At 43.4% G+C, this 20671-nt stretch overlaps 1 long non-coding RNA gene across 2 annotated transcripts in view; it reads left to right on the forward strand.

The window, feature by feature from the left end:
• The first annotated feature begins 11971 nt into the window (after positions 1-11971).
• LOC308609700 overlaps positions 11972-20671 on the forward strand; it is a 67096-nt gene continuing 58396 nt past the window's right edge. Inside the window, exon 1 of one of the 2 annotated variants that reach the window (XR_014014330.1) lies at positions 11972-12344. This is a non-coding gene — a long non-coding RNA (uncharacterized lncRNA). The remainder of the gene's footprint in view (positions 12345-20671) is intronic. The other variant, XR_014014331.1, reaches the window with a different exon arrangement.

The following is a 20671-nucleotide window of genomic DNA, read 5'->3' on the forward strand; positions in this document are numbered from 1 at the left end:
GGACATAGAAGAACTAAAGAGCAAACAAACAAAGGTGAACAGTACAATAAATGAAATGAAAAATTCTCTAGAAGGGATCAATAGCAGCATAACTGAGGCAGAAGAACAGATAAGTGACCTGGAAGATAAAATAGTGGAAATTACTACCACAAAGCAGAATAAAGAAAAAAGAATGAAAAGAATTGAGGACAGTCTCAGAGACCTCTGGGACAACATTAAATGCACCAACATTCGAATGACAGGGGTCCAAGAAGAAGAACAGAAAAAGAAAGGGACTGAGAAAATATTTGAAGAGATTACAGTTGAAAACTTCCCTAATATGGGACAGGAAATAGTCAATCAAGTCCAGGAAGCATAGAGAGTCCCATACAGGATAAATCCAAGGAGAAACATGCCAAGACACATATTATTCAAACTATCAAATATTAAATACAAAGAAAAAATATTAAAAGCAGCAAATAACATACAAGCGAATCCCCATAACGTTAACAGCTGATCTCTCAGCAGAAACTCTGCAAGCCAGAAGGGACTGGCAGGATATATTTTAAGTGATGAAAGGTAAAAACCTACAACTAAGATTACTCTACCCATCAAGGATCTCATTCAGATTCGACAGAGAAATTAAAACCTTTACAAACAAGCAAAAGCTAAGAGAATTCAGCACCACCATACTAGGGTTACAACAAATGCAAAAAGAACTTCTCTAGGCAGGAAACAAAAGAGAAAGAAAACACCTACAATAACAAACCCAAAACAATTAAGAAAATGGTCATAGGAACATACATATCGATAATGTGAATGGATTATATGCTCCAACCAAAAGACACAGGCTTGCTGAATGGATACAAAAACAAGATCCATATATATGCTGTCTACAAGAGACCCACTTCAGACCCAGGGACACATACAGACTAAAAGTGAGGGGATGGAAAAAGATATTCTATGCAAATGGAAATTGAAAGAAAGCTGGAGTAGCAATTCTTACATCAGACAAAATAGACTTTAAAATAAAGACTATTACAAGAGACAAAGAAGGACACTACATAATGATCAAGGGATCAATCCAAGAAGAAGATATAACAATTGTAAATATTTATACATCCAACATAGGAGCACCTCAATACATAAGGCAAACGTTAACAGCCATAAAAGGGGAAATCAACAGTAACACAATAACAGTAGGGGATTTAACACCCCACTTTCACCAATGCACAGATCATCCAAAATGAAAATAAATAAATGACACATTAAAAAAGAGGGACTTAATTGATATTTACAGGACATTTCATCCCAAAACAAGAGAATACACTTTCTTCTCAAGTTCTCATGGAACATTCTCCAGGATAGATCATATCTTGGGTCATAAATCAAGCTTTGGTAAATTTAAGAAAATTGAAATTGTATCAAGTATCTTTTCTGACCGCAATACTATGAAACGAGATATCAATTACAGGGAAAAAGCTGTAAAAAAAATACTAACAGATGGAGGCCAAAAAATATACTACTAAATAACCAAGAAATCACTGAAGAAATCAAAAAGTACATAGAAACAAATGACAATGAAAACATGATGACCCAAAACCTATGGGATGCAACAAAAGCAGTTCCAAAAGGGAAGTTTACAGCAATACAATAAGAAACAAGAAAACAACAAAAATCACAAATACACAGCCTAACGTGACACCTATAGCAATTAGAGAAAGAAGAACAAAAACCCACAAAGTTAGCAGAAGGAAAGAAATCATAAAGATCAGATCAGAAAAAAATGAAAGGAAATGAAGGAAACAATAGCAAAGATCAATAAAACCATTAGATAAACCATTAGACAGATTCATCAAGAAAAAAAAGGGAAAAGACTCAAATGAACAGAATTAGAAATGAATAATGTGAAGAAACAACTGACAATGCAGAAATACAAAGGATTATGAGAGATTACTACAAGCAACTATATGACAATAAAATGGACAACCTGAAAAAAATAAAAGGACAACCTAGAAGAAATGGACAAATTCTTAGAAAAGCACAACCTTCTGAGACTGAACTAGGAAGAAACAGAAAATATAAACAGACCAATCACAAGCACTGCAATTGAAACTGTGATGAAAAATCTTCCAACAAACAAAAGCCCAGGACCAAATGGCTTCACAGGTGAATTCTATAAAACATTTAGAGAAGAGAGAACACCTATCCTTCTCAAACTCTTCAAAAATATAGCAGAGGGAAGAATACTCCCAAACTCATTCTACGAGGCCACCATCACCCTGATGTCACAAATAAGGAAAACTACAGGCCAGTATCACTGATGAACATAGATGCAAAAATCTTCAACAAAATACTAGCAAACAGAATCCAACAGCATATTAAAAGTGTCATACACAATGAACAAGTGGGGTTCATCCCAGGAATGCAAGGATTCTTCAATATATGCAAATCAATCAACGTGATACACCGTATTAACAAACTGATGGATAAAAACCATATGATAATCTCAATAGATGCAGAAAAAGTTTTTGATAAAATTCAATACCCATTTATGATAAAAACCCTGCAGAAAGTAGGCACAGAAGGAACTTACCTCAACATAATAAAGGCCATATATGACAAACCCACAGCCGACATCATTCTCAATGGTGAAAAACTGAAGCCATTTCCTCCAAGATCAGGAACAAGACAAGGTTGCCCACTCTCACCACTATTATTCAACATAGTTTTGGAAGTTTTAGCCACAGCAATCAGAGAAGAAAAAGAAATAAAAGGAATCCAAATCGAAAAAGAAGAAGTAAAGCTGTCACTGTTTGCAGGTGACATGATACAATACATAGAGCATCCTAAAGATGCTACCAGAAAACTGCTAGGGCTGATCAATGAATTAAAGTAGCAGGATACAAAATTAATGCACAGAAATCTCTTGCATTCCCACACACTAATGATGAAAAATTTGAAAAAGACCTGTATGCAGAAAACTATAAGACACTGATGAAAAATATTAAAGATAATACAAACAGATGGAGAGATATACCATGTTCTTGGATTGGAAGAATCAACATTGTGAAAATGACTATACTACCTAAAGCAATCTATAGATTCAGTGCAATCTCTATCAAACTACCAATGGCATTTTTCACAGAACTAGAACAAACAATTTCACAATTTGTATAGCACAAAAGACCACAAACAGCCAAAGCAATATTGAGAAAGAAAAACAGAGCTGGAGGAATCAGGCTCCCTGACTTCAGACTATACCACAAAGCTACAGGAATCAAGAGAGTATGGTACTGGCACAAAAACAGAAACAGAGATCAATGGAACAGGATAGAAAGCCCAGAGATAAACCCACTCACATATGGTCACCTTATCATTGATAAAGGAGGCAAGAATATACAATGGAGAAAAGACAGCCCTTCAATAAGTGGTGCTGGGAATACTGGACAGCTACATGTAAAAGAATGAATTTAGAACACTCTCTAACACCATACACAAAAGTAAACTCAAATGGATTAAAGATCTAAATGTAAGGTCAGACACTATAAAACTCTTAGAGGAAAACATAGGCAGAACACTCTAAGACATAAATCACAGCAAGATCCTTTCGGACCCACCTCCTAGAGAAACGGAAATAAAAACAAAAATAAACAAATGGGACCTAATGCAACTTAAAAGCTTTTGCATAGCAAAGGAAACCATAAACAAGACGAAAAGACTACCCTCAGAATGGAAGAAAATATTTGTAAACGAAGCAACTGACAGAGGATTAATCTCCAAAATATACAAGCAGCTCATGCAGCTCAATATCAAATAAACAAACAACCCGATCCAAAAATGGGCAGAAGACCTAAATAGACATTTCTCCAAAGAAGATACACAGATTGCCAACAAACACATGAAAGGATACTCAACATCACTAATCATTAGAGACATGCAAATCAAAACTACAATGAGGTATCACCTCACACCAGTCAGAACGGCCATCATCAAAAAATGTACAAACAATAAATGTTAGAGAGTGTGTGGAGAAAAGGGAACCCTCTTGCACTGTCGGTGGGAATGTAGATTGAAACAGTCACTATGGAGAACAGCATGGAAGTTCCTAAAAAAACTAGAAATATAACTACCATACAACACAGCAATCTCACTACTGGGCATATACCCTGAGAAAACCATAATTCAAAAAGAGTCATGTGCCACAATGTTCATTGCAGCTCTATTTACAATAGCCAGGACATGGAAGCAACCTATGTGTCCATTGACAGACGAATGGTTAAAGAAGATGTGGCACATATATACAATGGAATATGACTCACCCATAAAAAGAAATGAAATTGAGTTATTTGTAGTGAGGTGGATGGACCTAGAGTCTTTCATACAGAGTGAAGTAAGTCAGAAAGAGAAAAACAAATACCTATGCTAACACATATGTTTGGAATGTAAAAAAAAAAACAAGGTTCTGAAGAACCTAGGGGCAGGATAGGAATAAAGACGCAGACGTAGACAATGGACTTGAGGACAAGGGGAAGGGGAAGGGGAAGCTCAGACGAAGTGAGAGAGTGGCATGGACATATATACACTACCAAACATAAAATAGATAGTGGGAAGCAGCCGCATAGCCCAGGGAGATCAGCTCGGTGCTTTGTGAACACCTAGAGCGGTGGGATAGGGAGGGTGGGAGGGAGATGCAAGAGGGAGGAGATATGGGGATATATGTATACGTATAGCTGATTCACTTTGTTATAAAGCAGAAACTAACACAATATTGTAAAGCAACTATACTGCAATAAAGATGTTAAAAATATTATCAAGACTGCAAATCTATTCAATATAATTTCATGTTCTCCCTTAGGGAAAAAGGCAAAGGACAAGAAAAGGTCATTTTTAACTACTTCCCTGATGCTGGTGAAATCAGGAAGAAATTCTAGACTAGAACCACATCACCATTTTCCTAATAGAACTTCTCAATCCTTTTCCCTTCCTCTTGACAATGTGCATGAAACATAAGCAATAAAATCAACATTCTTTTTCTGAAACAGCTCACCAATACATGAAGCAGATCTCCATGGCTTTGTTCATATCTCTGATTTTCTGCAGACCTGTTTTTTAATGTATTTCTAAAGTTGTTATGGGAAATAATCATATCTCCAGCTTTTTCTATTTCAAGAAAAACTTAGAGCAACTTGACTGAGGCCAGAGAGCAAGAATCTAGGAGAAACTGAAATCTGATTCCCAGTGCTCTTTTTCACTTCATTTGCTAAGTCTATAAAATAGCACATTACAAGCTGCCACTTCCAGAGTGACAGAAATGCTGGCAGAAAGGAATGCATGCCACCACATGCACTCACTGGCGATGTCTACCATGTGTTCTCTGGATCTGCCGGGGCACCAGAGCTGGTTGGAATAAGCATTCTCTTAGCACTGTGCATTATTCTTCTTTTTCGCTTTCCTTGAGAGCTTCAAGGTTTTGTTGGCTGGTTGGTGGAGGAGGAGTTAAGGTAGTACAAGTCTTGGTAGAGTTGTTGTTATCAGTGCTTCAGCTCAGTTCCAACCAGAAACTATGACTTAAAGTACAGGAGCCTGGCTTTATTCACATAACATAGTTTGCTGTGCCTCCAACTACTTCCTGTGTGCTGACGGCTTTTTATTTATGTTTAGTCATTGGTTTGGTTTGGGTTTTTCCAGTTTTATTGAAATACAGTTGATGTACAGCACAGCATACGTTCAAGGGGTACAGCATAATGATCTGACTCACATATATTGTGAAACAATTACCACAATGCTTAGTTAATATGCATCATCTCATGTAGACACCAAAAAAAGGGAAAACATGTTTTTCCCCTTGTGATGAGAACTCTTCGTATCTGGTCTCAGAACAATTTTCAAATATACCACATAATTTTCAAATATACCACACAGTTAACTATAGTGTTAATGATAGTTCCTCACGTTGGACGTTATAGCACAATACTGTGACTCCGACGATTGTCTGTTCTCAAACCTAGGCACCTCTCCCCCAATTTAGGCCACGTATCTTCAGTGAGAGAAGAAAACATAGAATGTCTGTAAATCTCTTGTGAAAAATTCCACTTAGTTTAGAAAAGTTTTCACTTCCTTTTCAACATTTTTCTAAGAAAGAACCTAAGAAACTTGTCCAACAGTGTCCCAAGTGAAATAAGAGAAAACTGGGCTTGGATATGAGCATGGTTCCGTGAATTCTACCACAATGCCAGCAATGAAAGAGTCCCTAGAAGTCTGACTGCATTGTGGGCCCCCATCACCAGCTGGGCACCATACCAGCTCTGAAGCCCAGGACTGTGTTGTCTGAGAAAACTGAATTCTGTCCTGGGAGAAAATAAATAAATAGGATAGAAAAAACTCATGTGTTAAGCACAGATAAGTAAGTTACTCAGCTGTGAGACATGGTGGACAGATGAGGTCAGTAGGGCATATATTGATACTTGTGAACAGAGATTGAAAATGTTGGAAAGCCCAAGAGACGCCACATGTTCATGAGGCACTAAACATACAAGAGGCATCGAATATGCATCAAGCACCATGTCTTCACGGCACACTAAATGCCCATGAGACACCCAACATTCATGGGTCTTAATGCTGCCACCCAGAGGCGACACTCTTACTGTATGCTACGTGTCCTGCCCAAAAAGTGCTCAGCAGGTTAACTGGCAACCTGGGGCTGTGGCCAGGCCCTCTCACTCTGCATCTCTCTGACAGAGCCAGAGTGTGTCGTTGGCTTAGGGCACCTTCCATTTCTGCACCCTCGCTCAAACCTCACCTCTGGTTCTACTTACCCCACCATCCACAGGAGGCTGATGTGCCAAAAAGAGACAGGACGTATGTACATTGCATGACCACAGGTTTTAATCTTTCCACCCCCCTTGTACCCTATCTGTGTTGACTTTCTTTCTCCCTGGTGTCTCAGGGTGTGTTGGCTTTCTTTCCCTGACCTCTGGGATAGCTCGTCTGCTCGTGTATTTGGAGGGTACCATTACACGGAGGTAACCTCCCACACAACACCAAGCAGGTAATCTCTGGGTATTACTTGGCCCTGTATATTAAAAAGCATTTAAAAGGAGTGAAAGTCTTTTGCCTGATATCCTACAATTTTCAACTCTTTGCACTCAGACGTATACAAGGGAGAGTAGACTTTCCTGGTAACAAGGGAAAGGATCCCTAATTTTGGCAGGTCCTAAGATATGTCTTTAGAAGACTTTTGAATCTTCAGGCTTTTCAAATAAACCAGACACAATTTTTGTAATATTCTGGGGCATAGTTTATTTTAATTGCAAGAAGCTGAATTTCTTGATCCTACAAAGGTGACCTGAGTGGCCCTCTGACTACCACACACATTGGGTGACTAGGCCTCATGGTTCTGGGCTTAGATAGCAAGAACTTTGGGTGTGTTCTGCCTGTTTGTTTAAACAGCCTAGCCTTAGATTTGGAGTTAAGGAAATCTGCTGTGTAAACTCCTATAATTTTATGCGAGGCCTAGCGACAGGGAAGGGCAAAGGGGGTTATGAAATAAAGTCACAGTGAGAAAAACCTGCTTTGTTAGCTGGTGCCTGTGCTGAGTCAGGAAGTGAAGAGGCTGTCAGCCAGTGAAGCAGACACAGGATCTGGGAAAGCTGATGCTCTAGCCTATGAAGGCACAAAATCCACTTGGGTGAGGGCAGCACAAAACACAAAAACACAAAACCACCCCAAATCCAACTACTGCACTCAGGGAAGAGAGGGGCACCCTCGCCACCATGGAAGGCAGCTGTGTGTTGAGAACAGGCCCCCATCTTCCTTCCTCTCCCTGTGGGCTGGAAGGCCTGCCACTGTTGCTCTGCCTGCCCCAGCCCTGTATTTCGGGAGTGTTGGGAGCAGGTAACTTGGCTCTTCAGTGCCACTGGTCCACAGACGAAGAGGAATTTGTGGATTACACCCAGGGGCCCCATCTTCACCTGACTTGGAAGAGCTTTTGGACACTGAACAGATGAGATTTAGATTTGGACGAGACCCTGGACTTCACGCAAATGCTGTACTGGCACGAGGCCCTTGCGAACGTTGGGAAGGGGTGAACGCACTTTACCTGTGAATCATTAGGGGCTGGAGGGGGTGCTGCTGCAGGCAGAATTCTGATGCGGCCCTGAGATTCCCAGGCCCTGGTGTACATGCCTGGCGTAACTGCTGCCCCTTGAGTGTGGGCTGGACTGTAAATACGGTGGATTTCACTTCCATGATAACGTTATTAGTCAATTGACTTTGAGTTCATAAAAAAATGAAATTACGATGGGTGGGCTTGACCTAATTACATAACCCCTCCTGCCCTTCAAAGAAGTCAGATTCAAGGGAAAGGAAGAGAAATTCTGCTGGCTTTGAAGAGGTAAGTCACTACATTGTGAGAGCCATGTGGGTGGGACTTGAGACGGATCTCTAGGAGCTGAGGGTGATCTCTGGTTAACAGCTGGCAAGAAAGCAACAAAACAGCGGCCTCAGTCCTACAACAACAAGTAGAATCATGTCATCAGACCCTACTACTTAAAGACCTTTTATGAGATATGTCGTATGCAACTATCAAAAAGGATGAGTTGACGGGCTTCCCTGGTGGCGCAGTGGTTGAGAGTCCGCCTGCCGATGCAGGGCACGCGCGTTCACGCCCCGGTCCGGGAAGATCCCACATGCCACGGGGAAGCTGGGCCCGTGAGCCATGGCCACTGGGCCTGCGTGTCTGGAGCCTGTGCTCCGCAACGGGAGAGGCCGCAGTGGTGAGAGGCCCGCATACCGCAAAAAAGAAAAAAAAAAAAAAGGATGAGTTGAATCTAGAATGTTGATATTAATGCTTATAGAGTGTTATGTGCCTCAAAGATACAAAAAAATACATTCTTAGATCAGATGTTCATTACTCTCTTGTGTTTTTACTGGAGGGCCCCCAAAGTGTACATAATCAAAAGCATTAGTGTGTGATACAGAGTTTGATACAATTTGGTAGGGAGGCAAAGTAGATTCTCTTGCACACCCTGCTGTGCAACACTCGACAGCAAACTCTCCTCCAGCACTTACCCCACCTTCTCCCAGTCGACAGGGCTCCTTTCCCCCCGTTTCCTCTCTCCAAAGGAAAACAGCCTCCTCTCCCTCCACGTGCTTCCCTGGACTCTAGGAACCAGCTGAGACCTATCTAGGGTCTCCTACCCTACACTTACCAGAAGGTTTGGCCAAGCCAAGCCAGTTATCTCTTAACAAGGCTACGGGTGAATAAAGTTTCCTCCATCATTTCATGTACGTAATATGTTTGTGCATGCCTAAAAAGTCCCTGGAAAGATATCCAAGACATACTTAATAGTATCTTTCTGTGGCGAGCGGCACTAAGGTTGGTCAGGTTGTACAGGACGACACCAGCTTGCATTTCATACTTTCATACAAAGTACCACAAACTGGGGGTCTTAAAACAACAGAAATTTATTCTCACACAGTTCTGGAGGCCAGAAGTCTGAAATCAAGGTGTCAGCAGGGTTCTGCTCTCCTGAAGGGCTCTCGGGGAGAATCCTTCCTTACTTCTGCCAGCTTCTGGTGCCCCCGGCACTCCTTAGCTCTGGACAGCATCACTCCAGTCTCTGCCTCCATTTTCACATGCCATCTTCCTGTATGTCTGTCTTTGTGTCTCTTCTCTTCTGAGGACACCAGTCCTGTTGAATTAGGGCCCATCCTAATGACTTTCCTTGATCACATCTGTAAGACCCTACTTCCAAATAAAGCATGGGGTAGGGGAGGGAGGGGGTTCTTTGGGGACACAATCAATCTACACAAGCCATGATTACTCTTACGATTAAAAGACAACGGTTCAATGTGCAACATTCTACAAGGGAACTTGTCTCTTTAAAATATCAGTGCTATGAAAAATTGGAGGGGCTGTTGAAGAATAAAAGAGATGTAAGAAACATAACCAAAATGCAACGTTTAAAACTTGTCTGGATCCTGGTTTGAAAAAAATGTCTGCAAAAGATGTTTCGTTGTTGTTGACAACTGGCAAAATTTAAATATAGCCTGGTTATCAGATGATACGAGGGATTTATTGTTAACTTCCTAGCTGTGATATTTGATCGTGTTGGAGAGGTGTTGTTCTTAGGAGATGCACATTGAAGTACCTTTGGGGAGAGTTTCATAACGTCTGCCTCCGACTGTCACAAGTTTCAGGGTAAAAAATTACACCCGAATACAGATGAAGTTAATACAGCAGGATTTTTGCATCTAGATGACTGATCCTGTCATGCCCATGATTAAAACATTTCCATGTTACATGCAGCTACTGTAAGTTGATGTTAGACTTAAAAAAAAAATCTTATTCATTTATTTATCTTTGGCTGCATTGGGTCTTCATTGCTGTGCGTGGGCTTTCTCTATTTGCGGTGAGTGGGGGTTACTCTTCGTTGTGGTGGCTTCTCTTATTCCGGAGCACGGGTTCTATGCGCGCGGGCTCAGTAGTTGTGGCGGACAGACTTAGTTGCTCCGCAGCATGTGGTATCCTCCCGGATCACGGCTCGAACCCGTGTCCCCTGCATTGGCAGGAGGGTTCTTAACCACTGCGCCACCAGGGAAGCCCAACTTTAGACTTTTAAGACAGAAAATTTGAGAGTGTTTATCACATAGCTTAAAGAAATGAAAAACCATATTTGAATATGCAATAAACTCATTTCATACTCTCAGGTATTTTGGGTTTGAAAATTTTCATAATAAAAATTGTGCAGGAAAAACTACTCAAACAACAACAACCACCACAACCGTTTCAACAACTCCCAGTTATCTGGGATACAACACAAACTCTTCCATACAACTGCATCAACAACCCACCTCCTCATCCCTCTTCCACCTACATTCCAGTAACACCAGGGCACCATTGGTCTTTACACTTCTTCCTTTCCTTGCCACCAGGTGCTGTTGGACATCCCCCCCACCCCCCCCCAGCTCCAGGTCAGAGGTCACCTGTGGGATTCAGGTCGTCCCCACGCCGCAGAGCCGCGTCCTGGACTGTCCTTGAGCGGTCCTCCCGACTCTGGGATTCTGCACTGGCGCGCCTGAGGAGTTCCACAGGTGTCTGCCAAAAGGAAATCAACTCAGCTCTGCCATTCAAGTCCTCAGGTTACATGTTTTCTCCACTGTAGTCAATTAACAAGCATTATTTTTGGCAATTCGTAACGGCTAACAGGGTGCCGGCGCGGAGCCGAGTCCGCGCGTAAGCTCAGACAGACCGGCTGCCCACGGAATCAACGCTCCCGCCACGGTAGCCCAGTCTCCGCGCTGCTGGACGCCGAGGTCCGGCCGGCGCCGAACCCGAACCTGAGATCCGCCGGACTGCGCGCAGTGCCCTTCGGGGAGAGCGACCCGGTGCCACCTCAGTCCTCTCGCGAGGTCACCACAAGGAGGACCCCACACCGCGAGGGGCGTGACCAACCACTGAGAAAGGTCGCGCCCCCAGCCGGCCCCGCCCCAAGGCGCCACGGCCCCGCCCACTGCCTCGCACGGCCCTCCCACTACCCACACACGGCCCGCCTCCTGCCTCCACACGGCCCGCCCACTGCTCCCACCTAGTTCGTTCACTGCCCCACATGGCCTGCCCCCTGTTCCCACAAGGCCCGCCCACTGCTCCCCAAGGCCAGTCCCTGCCTCCACACGGTCAGACCCCTGTTCCCACCTGGTTCTCCCACTGCTTCCACAAGGCCTGCCCCCTGTCTCCACTAGGCCCGCCCACTGCTCCCACGCGGCCCGCCCCCTGCCGCCACAAGTCCCGCCCCCGTCCTCCACAAAGCCCCGCCCCTGCTTCCAAAGGTCCCGCCTACTGCCTCCCACGCGTCCCGCCCCCTGTTCCCACACGGCCCAATGGGCGTCGACGCGGCTCCGACCGGCTGTTCTCGGCTACGCGGTGACGTCAGGCGCTGACGCACCCGTCGGCCTTGCTAGTGCCGCTCCTGTCGGCTGACCGGGGTCGGTGGGTCGGGCGGGACGGTCCCGAGCCGTATCCCCTCCTGCGGTCCCGTCGCCCGCGGCCGGAGTCGGGCCGAGCGCCGAGGAGGGGTGTTGGTGGCCGGCCGCTCCAGTTCCTCCCTGAGTTGGAGCATGGCTGCAGCTGCGGTTCCTCCAGACGGAGGTGAGCTCGGAGGCGGTCTTGTTTGATTCGGGGCAGCAGCGGGTCGAGTCCAGGGCCCCGGAGCCGGCGGCTGCAACTTGATGCGGCTCCCTCCCGGCTGAGCTCGTGGGTTGCGGTCGCGGTGGGGCTGGCCGCGCCGGCCGCCCTCAGATGCGGAGCCCGCCAGCGGCGCAGGACGCGGCCCCGGGGCTGCTGTCTGCCTCTGAGCGACGAGGTGAGTGGCGGCGGCGGCAGCGGGTCGGGGGCCGTGGCGTCCACTGGGCAGGGACGGGCCGCTCGCCTCTCTGTCCTGGGACGCTGACCCTGCCCGCAGCAGGTGTGGCCCGCGGGCGTTCTCTGAGCTTTCACCTGCTTCCTTCGGGAACCGCCGAAAGACCTTTGAGCAGAATGGACGTAGGTGCCAGGAAGAGATTAATTGTGGGTTTTACTTTTGCGAAATTTGCCCAAATATAAAGTTCAGTGTCTCTTTCTTTAGATTTATGTGTATATCAAGACATAGTTTGTGTGTATATGCAACATTTGTGTTTTGTTCTTAGACTTGGACCGGAAACCACCTTAGACTCAGAAATCGATTTTGTATATAATGTGCTTTATTTGTATAGCATTTCAAAACCAGAGCACCTAGAAGGTAATTACACATACTTTATGCATATTAGAGGCCGAGATTTGTGTTTCCTTTGGAAGAATATTCTTTTTTTTAAAATAAGAAATAAATCAACAGTGACCGTACCATTTTTTCTCTTCGGTTATTCAGAAGTTCAGTTCTGCAAACTATAAACTTTTTTGAGTTTACAGCATGCAGTTCAGTTACAACAGCATCACTGTGGTTTGTCTTTGATTGTTGAATTTTTCCAGAAATGCTTTACTTTTCATCTCTCAAGAGTTAATTTAGAAGAAGCTTTTTTTGATGAGGTCAGCATGGAAATAATTTAACTGGTGTCAGTCAATTTTACTTGCTTCTGTGAGTCAGTGGAAAATACTGTCTGTGTAGCACAGGAGTACACAGAGAAGTTAAAATGCTTGTGTATAGGTTGTTGATTTCACCTTAAAAGGTGCTGTTGCTGATTTGCTTGTTACAGACTGTCGCTTAAAAACCAGGTGTGTGCCCTGCAGTTATTTACTCAGGTTAAGCCAGCTTTTATGACCTCTGGTTAATAGGGAAGAACCCATGGCAGATTGCAGCTCTCCCACACCTAACTCCCCACACTCTTCAAAGACTGAATCTTTGTTTGAAAAACAGGTCACATTATTTTAAGAGGTCAATATGAATGTACAGTACCTACAACTTTAGTTGGAACTTGTGTTTTAGCATGTGTTTTCAATCATACATAGCTCATTAGGAATGCCAATATTTAACCCGGTTTTGGATATATACAGTTTAGGGGAAGGATTTGCTGAGGTTAGGATTTTATGTTTGTGAATTGGCTGTTTTCCAAGTCATGTTGGTGATAGGCTTTCCATTTCCTGTTGTGACATGTTGGTAATAATTTTCAGATGGTTCAGGAAGCCAGATTTGATCTCTGTGGTGGATCAGATATCAAAGCAGTATCCTGTGAGGTTTGGCCGCTATCACTGCTTTGTAGAACTTTCATCTTAGTTTCTAGTCAAACTTTTCAGCAGGGATCTAAAATATGGTAAGTGTTAATATTCATTGAGTGAATTCTATGGTTCAGGATCTTTCCTAAGTAGTTTTGTAGATTACCTCAATTCTCACTCCAACCCCTTGAAGGTAGGTACTTGCATTTTTCCCTTTATAGAGCTGTGGAAACTGAGGCATAGAGGATTTAATTAATTTGCCCAAGCTCTCAGTCAGTGTCAGAACTGATCCTGAAGCCTGGCAGTGTGATTTCAGAGCTCTTGCTCTCAGTGGCTGCACTTCATTGCGAGCAAGACTCAACAAAATGCTGGAAGAAAAGATGGGGTGAGAGAGATGGCACCACAGGTCCATTTATTCTTCAGTTATAAAAATAATGTAAAATTACAGAAACTCTGGAAAATCTTTTTTTTAATCTTCATGCCACTACTCTAATAAACTCTTTTCTTGTGTTTTTTAATTATACACTTTCACATGTGTATATAAACATTGTAGCTATGATACATTTTGATTCTTAAAGATCAGTGTTCTTCGGTTAAGTATAAGGTTAAGTATAAAATGAAAGATGAACCCACGTGGGGAAAATGCCCATTTGCATTGCTGAAATATAGAGAGATTTGATCTGCAACTTTGATTGGAACCACGTCAGGTAAATACATTTCTTGCCCTCATGGGAAGTAGTTGAACAGTTTCTGTCTTGTAAAGTCATGGAAATTATTTAGTTTTCAAAGTCTAAGTCTTCCACAGCATCTTTTTGTTGGACTGTTTACCTTTTTACTTGTTAGAGTCTGACTTTTATATTTGTGTGTGTGTTTTTCCTTTTAATATCATCTAGCAGTTATCTTTTGACTGGATCTAAAAATATTTATGAATCTGAGAAATTTTCTTCAGAATAGAAAGCCACTTTCTTTAGTAGGTTATCCATTTAATACTTTTTTGAAGAGAAATATCTAAGGTGCAGTGATTTGGACATGCAGCTAACTTAATGGACAGTAGGATAAAATACCAAGAAATATTACTTTGGGGAGAAATCTGTTTCATTACTGTCATCTCTTGTAAGTACTGACAATTTGTATTAGGGTAAATTCTTTTTTAATATGGTGATGTTCTGATCTAAGTTTCATGATGTTATAAAGGGTAGAGGGGTCATTCCCTGGTAAAATAAATTTGAGAAACTTTTAATAAATTTTGTTTATGAAGTTAATGTTTACTACAGGTTTTCTCAAGAACCTTTCTTATGCTGTTAGCCATTACAGTTCTAGACAGGGTATGTTTTATTACCCAAACTTATCTGACCACAAAACCTTGTATTGGACTTGTGTTCTCTGCACACACTCACTCATCTCCAAATGTCTTTGTCACCTTCTTGGCTCCATGGCTTGATTCACGCCAGTGCTTCCATGTTGCTTCAGTGAACTAACCTCTTCTCCCACGTCTGCCCCATAAAATCCCACTTACGTTTTTTTTTGGCCACACCACGTGCCTTGCAGGATCTTAATTCCCCTCCCAGAGTTTGAGCCTGGACCCCTGGCAGTGGAAGCACGAGTCCTAACCACTGGACCGCCAGAGAATCCCTCCCACTTACCTTTTAAGGTCCAATTCAAGTGTGTCTCTTCCAAAGAAGTCTTCTCATCATCAATTACAGATGGATGCGATCTTTTCCCCGAGCTCTTATACCAATTTCAGTGTCTTCTGTGACATCTGTCATGCGTTGCCTGTCATTATATGGATATATAGTAATTTATAGGAAAAAATTACCATATATCCCTTTTGAGGACAGTATATTAGTAATTTATGCTGAAGTTTATTGAAAGCTGTAAAGCCTATACAGATATGATGCCATTAATAAATATCTGTATTTTTTTTACCGTTTCTGGTACATGAGTAGCCATTTTACAAACTTTAAAATGTGTAAGTGATCGTGTTGAAATTCATCTTCACGTTTTAATCTTTGACAAGTCTTTCGCACACCTAGTTCTTGAAATATTTACATGAGGAAGCTCCTTACTTCCAAGTGGCTACATCAGTCAGAGTTCCACCTCCCTGCAGTCATTGCTGTTGAGACTTTTTGTTTGTTTGTTTGTTTTTAAATTTTTGGCTGTGTTGGGTCTCCGTTGCAGTGCGCGGGCTCCTCATTGTGGTGGCTTCTCTTGTTGCAGAGCATGGGCTCTAGGCACACAGGCTTCAGTAGTTGCAGCACACAAGCTCAGTAATGGTGGCTCGTGGGTTCTAGAGCACAGGCTCAGTAGTTGTGGCTCACTGGCTTAGTTGCTCCATGGCATGTGGGATCTTCCCGGACCAGGGCTCGAACCCGTGTCCCCTGCATTGGCAGGCAGATTCCTAACCACTGTGCCACCAGGGAAGCCCTGCTCTTGAGACTTTTGTTCATCTCTCTGGCTGCTGATGTTTGGGATTTTCTTTTCTTCTTTGTCTGGGGTTGATTGTGCCTGCTGTTCTGTCAGATAGCTGACTGACAGGGCTTTGCAACTTAGCCATGGTCCTCAGCCCTACCCAGTCCCCTTGATGAGAGAGCAAAACCTTGTTGGAAGCTATGAAGAAGCAGCGCGCTTCCCTCAGGCTCTGGGTTCCAGGTCTCCCTCGTTCTGCACCCCACCCCCAGTGCTGGTGCTGAACTGCTCAGTGTCTGCAGTTTGGGGGCTAGACTGGTGCACTCAGGGTCGCCATCCCCTCACTGTAGTCTGGCCTGGAATAGGACTAAAGCCTGGGTGTGTAATCCTGCTGTTGGAAAGAATGCTCTGGTTTTGAGTCCTACAAGCTGCTGGAGACTGCACTTTGTTTCTTCCAGCTGTTTTGAATCAATCAAATGAGAAACCCAGGAGATACCTTAGATTTCTCCTTCACATTCCTCGCATTTTGTTAGCTACCATGGCCTCTTAAATGTCCCTCGTAGCCCTTCCTACTTCTTCATGTGGCCATGACTCAGTTTGGTGATGACCTCACTGGGCTGTGTCCAGGGCTCTTCAAGGTCTCCTGGAGTCCTCCCCGGGTCACTCTTGCCCTTCTCCTCTGCCTTCCATGCTGCTGCTGCTGTTGGCTTGTTAAAGTTTGTATCTGATAAGGTGATTTCTCTTTTAAACCTCTTAATGATTTCCCACATGTTGTCATGAATAAGTTCCTCAGCAGGACCTAGGAGCGCCTGCCTTTCTCTGGCGTCCGTCTACTTCCCCGGCTACTCTCCAGCCCCTGCCTCTTCCATAAGCTACCCGAGCAGGTCTTATTATGCTGCTGTGTTTTTGCACGTACTTTTTTCTTTTCCTTTATTGACTTGGCACCTCATAGTTGGCCTAGTTGATGCGTCCTAATCCTTCAGTACTCATTTCCTCTCTCAGTGTTTGCAGACTTCCCCAGGCAGCAGCTTGTTCCTGCTCAGTGTCATCATGTACCTTGTGCATACTTCTCCCGTGGCACTGCTCACATCATATGTCATTGTTGGTCTGTCTTTCACCTTCACTGCCTTGGGAATAGGGAGCATTTCTTAATCATCACCCCAGCACAGGCTGGGCGCTCAACGGATAGTTGTTAAATACGTTAATCACTGACTCTCAAAACTGACTTTGGCTCCTAGGTAGATGGTGATCCTGTAAACTGAGATGGGGGAGGGGGAGGGCGAGCAGGTTTGGGGCCAATGTGTGTTTGGCTTAGGTCTTGTTGAATTCGAGTTCCCATGCAACAATCCAAGTACAGATGTATCAGTCATCCGTCAGGCATTTGTTATTCATTCATACTACAGACATTAATTGACCCAGCAAAGTTCTGTAAATATAGACCGGACTATTCCAGCATTTATATGGAAAGGCAAAGGAACTAGAATAACCAAAACAATTTTGAAAAATAAGAACCAAGTGTGAAAAATCAATCTATCCAATTTCAAGAGCTCCAGTAGTCAATACTGTCCTTACTGCTGTAGGTATAGACACACAGATCAACAAAACAGAACAGAGAAGTCTGAAACAGACTCACACAAATATGCCCCACTAATTTTTGACAGAGACCCCCAAACAATTCAGTGGAAGGAAGATAACTTTTTTGGCAAATGACATTGGAGCAGTTGGATATCCATACGTCCAAAAACAAAAACAAACTTCAACCTGTGTCTTACAACTTATACAAAGATTCACTCAACATGGACCACAGACTTAAATGTAACATGTAAGGCTACAAAAATTTTAGGAAAAAATTTAGGAGGAAATCTTTGGTAGGTAAATTTCCTAGAGTTCACGCCAAAAGCACGCTCCTTAAGGGAAATACTGTCAAGTTGAACTTCATCAAAATTACTTTTGCTCTGTGATAGACCCTATCAAAAGGAAGAAAACCAAGCTACAGAGTGGGAGTAAATATTTGCAAGCAACATACCTGTCAAAGGACTAGTACCTAGAATATATATTCTAAAATATGAAACTCAGAAGTAAAACAATCCAGTTAGAAGATCGGCAAAAGATATGAACAGTCATTTCACTGAGGAGGACATGCAGGTAGCAAGTAAGCACATAAAAATATGTTCACCGTCATCAGCCATTAGGGAAATACAAATGAAAAGAACAGTGAGATACCACTACACACCTATCAGAATGGCTAAAAAGAAAAAAACCCGACACCACCAAGTGCTGGTAAGGATGCGGAGAAACAGGCTCACCCATACATTGTTGGTAGGGCTGTAAAATTGGGATGTTAAATTGGCAGTGTCTTTAAAAGCCAGCCATGCAGTTACCATATGGCCTAGCTGTTGCACTCCTTGGCTTTTATCCCAGAGAAATGAAGCCTTAAGTTCACAAAAAATCTGTACGTGGATATTTATAGCGGCTTTGTTTATAATAGCCCAAGCCTAGAAAAGAGCCAGATCATTCTTCCATGGGTGAATAGTTAAACAAACATGTGGTGTGTCCGTATCGTGGAGCACTATTTAGCAACGAAGAGGGAAGAACTGTTGACACACACGACCCCTGGATGGCTCTCCAGAGAGTCATGCTGAATGCAGAGAGCTAATCCCCAAAGTCATCGACTGTATGATTCCATTTATACAGCATTGTTGAAGTGGAAGAGTTTTAGAAATAGAAAGCAGATTATGGGTTGCCAGGGGTAAAGGAAGGGGTGGGGGACTGGAAGAAAGTGGGTGAGGCTGTAAAGGGCAGCACGAGGGGGCCTTGTGATGGAAAGTTCTGTGTCAGTCTGTGAATATCATGATTGTGCAAGAAGTTACCATTGGAAGAAACCGAGTAAAGGGTATATAGGAGCTCTCTGTATTATTTACAGCCACATGTGAAATCACAATATCTCGGAATAAAAAGTTTAATTTAAAAAAGTGAACCCCTCGTAGGTGGTGGTACTGTGCTAAGCATTGCAGAGTTGAGTACAGATGGACACAGCCAGGCCTCATGCCACCCTCCGGAGGGGAGGACTTAGCACGTGAATCGGGGTGACGTTACACCTGGGCTAAGTGCTGTCAAGGAGAGGTGTGAGAACGCACAGTGAGAATTTGACCTGGTCAGGGAGGCCTGGCCTGGGTAGGAGGCAGGCTAGGAAGGCTTTCCTTACAGCTGCATAACTTTGGGCCGGTTACTGCAACCCTTGTGCCTCAGTTTCCTCATCTGTTAAATGAGGATGGTAACAGCACCTGAGATTTAGGGTTTTGGTTGTATTTAGTACCAAGCTTAGATGAGTTAACTTGTAATATGCTTAGGGTGCTGCCTGACATGTAGTAAACTCTGCTTGAGAGGGTTTTTTAAATTAATTAATTACTTTTTATTTTTGGTTGTGTTGGGTCTTCGTTGCTGCGCACCGGCTTTCTCTAGTTGTGGCAAGCGGGGGCTACTCTTGGTGGCAGTGCACAGGCTTCTCGTTGCTGTGGCTTTTCTTGTTGCAGAGCACGGGCTCTAGGCACACAGGCTTCAGTAGTTGTGACACGTGGGCTCTAGAGCGCAGGCTCAGTGGCTGTGGTGCACAGGCTTAGTTGCTCCATGGCATGTGGGATTTTCCTGGACCGGGACACGGACCCATGTCCCCTGCATTGGCAGGTGGATTCTTAACCACTGCACCATCAGGCAAGTCCCTGCTTGAGAGTTTGTTAACTGAATAAAGGGATGCTTGAGGTGAGAGCTGAAGAATGCCTTGGAGCATTACCTAGATGAGGAGGTGAGGGTCTGTTTCAGGCTCAGGGAGCAGCTAAGCCTAGGGCAGGAGCTGGGGCCGGCCTGGTGGTGCTGAGAGGGAGATGCGCGCCCCGGGAGAGGCAGCAGAGGCCGGGCTGCATGGGCTTCGTGCGCCATGTGGAAGAGTTTGTCTGCTAAGCATGGTGAGAAGTGATTAAGACCTAAATCCATGGCATGCACGGAGATGACCCATCAGACCTGCTTTTAGAAAAGACCTTGCTGGCTGTGGTGTGATAAGATGACAGAGGTCAGGGTGACTGTACATAGATCATTTGGGAACTTGCTGCAGTGCACCAGGCCTTCTCCCTAGAGATTTTCACGGGTTACCTCTACTCTTCCTAGCTCTGCAAGAATAGATTTGCAAGCCGCTGTGTCTATTATAATGTTTTGTAATGGTTTTAAATATATTTTTGACAATTTAAAAGGAAAACAATGACTTTGTAGTATTGTTTTAAATTTTCGTATGCCAAATTTCAGCTGCTGTATTATGGTTGAAATAGCCTTTTGTAGTCCAGCCTGGGAATCGAGTTTGAAACCTAGAGTGATTTAACACTGGTGTCCAGATTCCTTCTGTGTATTTCTTTTATGCTACCATAGAATCTTTACTATTTTGTAGCAGTGCTGTGCAATAAAAACATTTGTGCTGCAAATTAAAGACACATATGAAATTTTCAATTTCTTAGGCTACACATTAAAAAGGTAAAAAGGAAATGGTGAGATTTTTAATAATAAAAATCTGCAATGCAGTTTTAATAATAAAAATAATTTTAATAATATATT

Source organism: Mesoplodon bidens (assembly GCF_964165515.1).
Source record: "Mesoplodon bidens genome assembly, chromosome: Y".
Taxonomy (NCBI): domain Eukaryota; kingdom Metazoa; phylum Chordata; class Mammalia; order Artiodactyla; family Ziphiidae; genus Mesoplodon; species Mesoplodon bidens.